Here is a 7,903-nt window from a genome sequence, read left to right on the forward strand (position 1 = left end):
TCCGATTGCAAGATATGGCATGACAAGTTCATGAGCTCTGGCGCGTACCCATCTGAGATAAGGCTCCATAGGAATAGAGTTTTTCTGTCCTAAAGTACTTCTTTTCACCATGCCCCAAGCTCGTACAAACCTTTGGCGGAGACCTTGGGAATCGTTGTCATAGTCAAACACAGTACCTTGAATAATTCTTTCATGTGGACCGTCTCTTCGAGCATAACCAAACTGGCATAGGGCTAAAGCTGGGTTATAAGTAATACCTCCTCTTATCCCCAAGAGTGGTACATTAGAGAATTCTCCACAACGGTCAATGATGATAACATTTTCTTTGAGCTGAGGACACCAACGGATGTCTGAATGGGAGAGTGACATTATCCTTTGAGACCATTTCAGATTTTGCTCATTCTTCAAGACTGATTGAGGAAGGTGTGAAATAAACCACCTAGACAATAAAGGTATGCAGCATATGAGAGTCCCTTGCCTTTTCATAGTACGAGTGTAAAGGGAATGCGAAATATCTCCAAGCAAGGTAGGCACAGGGTTATGAGTGAGGAATATCTTAATAGCATTCATGTCTATGAATTGGTCCGGATTAGGGAATAACACCAAACCATAGATTAGTAATGCTAGGACATCTTCGAAAGCATGGACATCCATAACTTTTAGGAATTCTCGGGCCTTATTTATCAGAAATTTGGCAAGTAAACCCTTAACTCCACTTCTTGTTACCCAATTGGTTTCGATGTCTGACTTTGTCATGTGCAAAGCTGCGGCAACTTCTTCAGACTTCGGAATCTTTTCTAAACTACTGAAAGGTGTTTGATCAAGAATAGGTATCCCAAGCAGCCTGGAGAATTCTTCTAATGTGGGTACCAACTGATAATCTGGGAAAGTGAAGCAATGATGTTTAGGGTCGAAGAACTGGAATAGAACTCTCATCATATCTTCTTTGAAACCAGTGGTAACCAAATTGAGGAGGGAACCATGTTTCTTGATGAACTGAGCCTGATCAGGAAGTTCTGACACTAAATTCTTGAGTTGAGGAGAGATTGCTACAAAATTGATTCGAATGGTCTTTCTGGAAGCCATAGCCCTGTTACAGAGCAAAGCTAAATCCCTAAGTCCTTGAAATGGTTAGTACAATGCCATGATGTTATGATGTTATGATGTTATGATGTTATGATGTTAAGTAAATAACAAGCACAAGCAAGTCACACAACAATCATTCCTAAGTTTAAAGGCTTGCATGAGTTCCATAGGTAAGTACCCTCCCCGCTGAAGTTCGGTTGGTTCAACCTGTCCTAGAATAGTAACCGGGTTCTAGAGGGATCTCAAATCATCGACCTTTCTTTAAGTCCACTTCAGTGCAACACCAGGTGGTTGACCGAAGCTTCCCTAAAGTCCAATCTCAAAGAGTGTAGTATCGTGTCTCAACCAACCCCAGTCGGAACCGAAGTCAGTTATCTCACTACTTTCTAATGGCTAGGATGAGTCAATTAGGGTTCTAAAGGTCTGGTTAATGCTTTGATGACACCACGCGGAAGCCAAATTTTTCCTCAAGTAAACATGAGGAACATCAGGACATCCAAAGTGTCACATTAACCGTAGCCATCATTTTAACCATTCCAGTATACGCCGGATAGTCACGATGATCTTTTGCTACTTACCTAAGGTACACTAGATCCGGGTGTAGGATCTTTCACTCAAGCATATAATCCCTTAAAAATAAAATCAGACAGTTTGAATAAGTGATCTTGTTTTTAAGGTAACCTCTCTTTTTAAGAATCCCCAGCAGAGTCGCCAGTTCTGTCATACGGTGAACTGACTTGGGGTGTTTTGCTTTTAATCGTAATGTCGCGGATAGCAAGAGTCGCCACCGACTTTTCTTTTATCCAATAAGGAAAGGTGGAAAAGAACAGGAAAGACCTTAATAGATTTTGGGTTCGGGAGGTACATTATACAAAGGGAAGGTGTTAGCACCCTTTGTATCCATGGTTATCCATGGGCTCTTAATTGCTCGATCACTTATGTTTGTCTGAAAAAAAAAGTGTTTGTGATTTGCTTGGAAATGTTTTGAAAAGAGAGTTCAACTTTGTAATGATTCTTGTACGAATGTATACAAAGTGGTTATCTCATTTAGTTTTGAAAATGGTTTAGAAAAATATAACTCAGTAATGATTCTAGTATGAATGTATACCAAGTGGTGATTTTCTAGGATTTGCAAAGTGTGAGGGATGGAAAATGTTTTAGGTTATGATCCAGCAATTGAGAGTTATACCTTCCGAGGGTCTTTATGGGCATTTCCAATCCTTATGAGGGTAAAACTGTCCTTACTATTGAGAAGTAAGTAATTTTAGCCTTTGGATGTAAAAGGGTCATCGTAGGGTCGTCGATTGGTCATTGAAGGCAACAGTTGTAAGGATACCTTAGCATTCGAAGGGACGATCATCATTTAACCGTAGGCTACACCGAAGGGTCATCGAGGGACAAAAATCATATATTCGAGGCAACATCCGAGGGACTATGATTTATTTTATGATGATTTAATCGAAGGGTCTTTGCTGAGTGTATCCCCACATTCGTGGGACATGACCGTAATACCGTAATATCGTAAGGCAAAAGAGAGGTCCAAGATCACATATTTAAAGGCCATATTTTAAAGTTAATTAGGTAATTAGGATGAATCTCCACATTAAAATCAATACATTAAAAACAATACATTAAAATTACTACATTAAAATTAATTAAGCAATTTAGGGTAGATCTTCACAAGGGTATCCCACAAATAAAGTGGAAGACCTAAACAGCAATCTTTTCCTGGGGTATGTGAACCTTTACAAAACTCAACAAAACATGTCAGAACACCAAATCAGGGTGCAATCGAGGATTACACCACAAAAGAAATCACAACAGTAATAGGATCAGATAAACAATGCCTGGCTATGATAAAACATGAGTGAAAAATCAGAACAGAAAAGTCGGCTACTGTCAGGTTCGCGCCTGCCTCGCCTAGCGAAGGCTTAGCGAATACTCGCTGCATGCTCGCTTAGCGACGTGCTAGCGAGCGGCTGCGGATTCTGGTTTTGATATCAGTACAATTTCAACCAATTTTATGCCTTATGGCTTTCATTACAGCAATTATATGGTTAATCATTTAAGGTATTCAAGTACACACTAAAATTCACATGACAAACTTAAGATATTTTCATAAATTTAATCATAATGCCATATGCAAATTAAGAACACAAGGCAGTAATAGCAATGTAAACCTGTTTGCAATTGAGTTGCGACTTTGAATCGGCAGATCGGATTGAGTTGGGCGGAGGTAAACCTTGATGCCGCCGAGTTCCTTCAGGGTTTGCCTCCGTGAGTGTTAGGGTTTGCTTGCTAGGGTTCTCCTCTCTCCGTTTTCGTTCCCCCTTTTCGTGACTGAAGCTTGGCTATTTATAATGCTCTTGTTGTGACCTAATGGGCTCAGAATGAAGCCCGAAAATTCTGATGTTCGCAAGCTTCGCTAGGCGAAGGAGTTGCTCGCCTAGCGAGCCAGCTAGTTTGGGCTTTTACTGGATTTGATGCTTCGCTGGGGCGAGTGTCATAACGAAGTGTTCGCTAGGCGAAGGAATTGCTCGCCTAGCGAGCGAGCTAGTTTGGGCCATTTTCTGGATTGGGCCTCTTGTGAGCTGGGCTTTTATTCCTTTAAGATCAATGCCTTGAAAAATAAGTTGGAGTGCCTAAGAAATGCCTTGTAATATAAATGGGCAAATTTTGGGGTATGACAAAGACCCACTTGCATCCTATAGGGTTAACTCCTACAGGAGGCTCTACCAAGGTCCAAACTTGGTTTGTGTACATGGAATCCATTTCAGATTTCATGGCTTCTAGCCACTTCTCAGACTCGGGACCAGTTATGGCCTTTTGGTAGGTCACAGGCTCATCTTGATCCATGAGTAATACATCACCTTGATTAGTTATGAGATATCCATATCTCTAAAGTAGGTGACATATCGTACTTGACCTACGCTGGTCTTGTTCTACTTGAGCAAGTTGCTCTTCCACAACTACTTGTGTTTCCTGCTCTAATTCCTCCATAGGTGTATTAATTCTTTGTGATTCTTGAATTTCTTCAAGCTCTACTTTCCTCCCACTGATTCCTTTGGAAATAAAATCTTTTTCTAGGAAAACTCCAGTTCGAGCGACAAACACTTTGCCCTCATAAGGATTATAGAAGTGATACCCTCTTGTTTCTTTAGGATACCCCACAAATAAGCATTTGTCAGATTTGGGCTCAAGCTTAGTCGAAATTTGTCGTTTCACATAAAATTTGCAACCCCAAATCTTCATGTAAGACATATGTGGTTTCTTACCACTCCATATCTCATATGGTGTCTTCTCAACCTTTTTGGATGGAACACAGTTAAGTGTGTAAGCTGTTGTCATAGTGCATGTCCCCAAAAGGAGTTTGGAAGATCGGCGTGACTCATCATGGATCAGACCATATCTAACAGGGTTCAATTTCTTCTCTTAGATACACCATTCCATTGGGGTGTTCCAGGAGGAGTAAGTTGGGATAAGATCCCACACTCTTTCAGATGGTAATCAAACTTTAGGCTTAAATACTCACCACCTCGATCTGATCGAAGAGTTTTAATATTCTTACCTAGTTGGTTTTGTACTTCATTCTTGAATTCCTTGAACTTTTCAAAGGACTCTAATTTGTGTTTCATTAAATACACATAACCATATCTACTGAAATCATCAGTAAATGTGATGAAGTACTGAAAACCTCCTCTGGCTGGTATGTCCAGTAGTCCACATACATCAGTATGTATGAGGGCCAAAAGATCATTAGCTCTTTCACCTTTTCCTGTGAATGGAGACTTTGTCATCTTTCCAATTAAACAAGATCTGCATGTCTCATATGATTTATAATCAAAAGAGTCCAAGAGTCCATCTTTATGGAGTTTGGAAATGCGTTTCTCATTTATGTGGCCTAATCAACAATGCCAAAGGTAAGTTGGATTTAACTCATTAGGTTTCATCCTTTTAGTATTAATGTTATAAATAGGCATTTCAAGATCAATGACATATAATCCATTGTTCGTTTGTGCAGTAGCATAGAATATATCATTCAAATAAATTGAGCAACAATTGTTCTTTATTATAAATGAAAAACCAAACTGGTCCAAACAAGAAACCGAAATAATATTCCTGCTAATTGCAGGTACATAATAACAGTTCTCTAACTGAATTATTAAACCACTAGGTAAAGTCAATACATAAGTTCCTACAGCTAAAGCAGCAACCTTTGCTCCATTGCCAACTCGTAGTTTAACTTCATCTTTTGCCAAATCTCTACTCCTTTTTAGTCCCTGCACATTGGTACAAATGTGAGAACCACATCCAGTATCTAATACCCATGATGCAGAAGTAGATAAATTAATTTCAATAACAAAAATACCTGAAGTTGAAGTCTCTACTCCATTCTTCTTATCTTCCAGGTACTTTGGGCAGTTTCTCTTCCAGTGTCCTGTTTTACCGCAATGGAAGTAGGTGCCTTCCTTTGCTATGCCTCCACTAGGCTTCAAAGCAGCAACAATGGGTTTGGGTTTGACAACTTCCTTGCCTTTCCCTTTATCACCTTGCTTGGTGGGTCTTTTGTTCTGTCTCTTTCCATTTCGATCATCAAAATGGACTTCCCTTTTGACTTCAGATTCTGCTCAGCAGTTCTTAACATGGCTAGCAGTTCAGGAAGAGATTTGTCCATATCATTCATATTGAAATTTAGGACAAATTGACTGAATCTATCTGGCAACGATTGCAAGATCAAATCAGTCACAAGTTCCTTTCCGAGGGGAAAACCCAACCTCTCAAGGTTTTCCACATACCCAATCATCTTGAGCACATGGGGACCTACAGGGGCTCCCTCAGCTAACTTTCTTTGAAAAAGGGCTTTTGAAACTTCAAACCTTTCATGCCTTGCTTGTTCTTGATAGAGCATCTTCAGGTGTTCGATCATATTGAACGCTGCCATGTTCTCATGTTGCTTTTGCAACTCTGAGTTCATGGTAGCTAGCATGAGACAAGCAGTTTCATTGGCATCATCAACATGCTTCTTATAAGCATCTCTTTCTGCCTTAGGTGCAGAACTAGAAGGTTCCTCTTCAGGAACAGGTTTCTCCAAGACATACAACTTTCTATCATGTTTGAGGATAATCCTCAGATTTCGGTGTCAATCCAGAAAATTTGTCCCAGACAATTTTTCCTTGTCAAGGATTGATCGCAAAATGTTGTTAGAGGTGTTTGTTGCCATGGTAATCTACATGAAAATAATGAAAATATAAGTATCAATAACATATTTAATTAGGTCTTTAATTAAATATGCTCCCACTATTTTATTCAAAATAAATGACCCTCACCATTTGATTCGGAAAATCCCGTTGGTAGATTTTCTAGTGGGTCGAGATCCACATTTCACTTTGTTTTAAGTCTGTGTAGGCGGATTACACAAAACTAGGTTATTTAGGTAAGAATTCCTTCCAATTGTATCTAATACAACTCTCGAATATTTTAGTTGGGTGAATAACTTCTTATTCCAATCCATCACATGGATCATTTCCAACTCTTGCTTCTAAACATATATAATCTTATTATAATCTGTTTAGTTAAGTTTGACCCATTGTTTTAGCAATTGGATATTACAATTATCCCATCGCACCTTACTAATATAGAACAGGTTTCTCCAAGACATACAACTTTCTATCATGTTTGAGTGCTAAAACTTGGAAAGTATAAACTTAATATTTAATTTGAGAGAATTTGCAATTATTCTGATCTCACCGGCTTATTTATCATATAAATCGTCTCTCACGTGCATCAACATACATTCACATGCATCAACATATATAATGAAACAGTTATGGTCCCTAGCGCAACTATTCTCCTAAGCCAATGAGAGAACCTAAGATAACCTAATAACGATCTAAGCTTCTCCAAGCAAGTTCTTCAAGGTTGTCCTCCTTTGATATTGAATTCTTCTCTTTCTTCATAACATTACATTACATAAAAGAAACTCGTTTTACATACGAGGGAGTGAGATGAGAAAAGAAGTTAAATTAAGAGATTAAAAGAGAGGCATGACACGCATGTCGTATTTTAAAAACCCAAAACAAAATAAAGGAAAACTAAGGCCATAACCGATCACCACAAGACAATAATAATAAACACATTATTATTATTATTAATTATAATTCTTTTAATTAATTAAAACCAAATTAAATTTCGGCTACTGATCACACTACGTAGAGTTAGCTGGGGGTTCGCTGCCCGGTCAGCGGATGATGGTTCCGCTGACCGATCAGCGGACGGGGGTCAAGGGGGCAGTGCCCTTGACCGAAATTTTTAATGAACAATTCATTTGAAGGACGTCGTTTTTCGCATAAACACTTGATACTTTAAAGCATAACTCTTGCGCAGTCACAACCCTAATCGCATAACTTTTTGACAACACAACCCTTGTGCTGTCATTAACCCTAATGCACCAATTTCAGATCGTCAAACACACCTCGATTATTGATTCAGTATGATTGATCAACACGTCATTGCTTCACCATACTAATGTCGGATCAAGAAGCAAACGACCATTGATCGCTTAAAGGAAAACAACCATTAAGTGTTTGAATGAACGAAACAGAAACAATATATCATATATACCGTATTTTGCATCAGGATTACTTATATCATATATATAACTTGATCGATCTCAATTGCATAACTTATGGACGATCGATGTATCGCTGCTTCACCATACTAATGTCGGATTCCGAAGCATAGTCAACATCAATCATCCAAATCATACACACATGATGCCAAATTTCATTACTCGTTTGTTCTTTGATTCATTTTGTTT

Source organism: Lathyrus oleraceus, chromosome 1, assembly GCF_024323335.1.
Source record: "Lathyrus oleraceus cultivar Zhongwan6 chromosome 1, CAAS_Psat_ZW6_1.0, whole genome shotgun sequence".
In the NCBI taxonomy this organism is placed as follows: domain Eukaryota; kingdom Viridiplantae; phylum Streptophyta; class Magnoliopsida; order Fabales; family Fabaceae; genus Lathyrus; species Lathyrus oleraceus.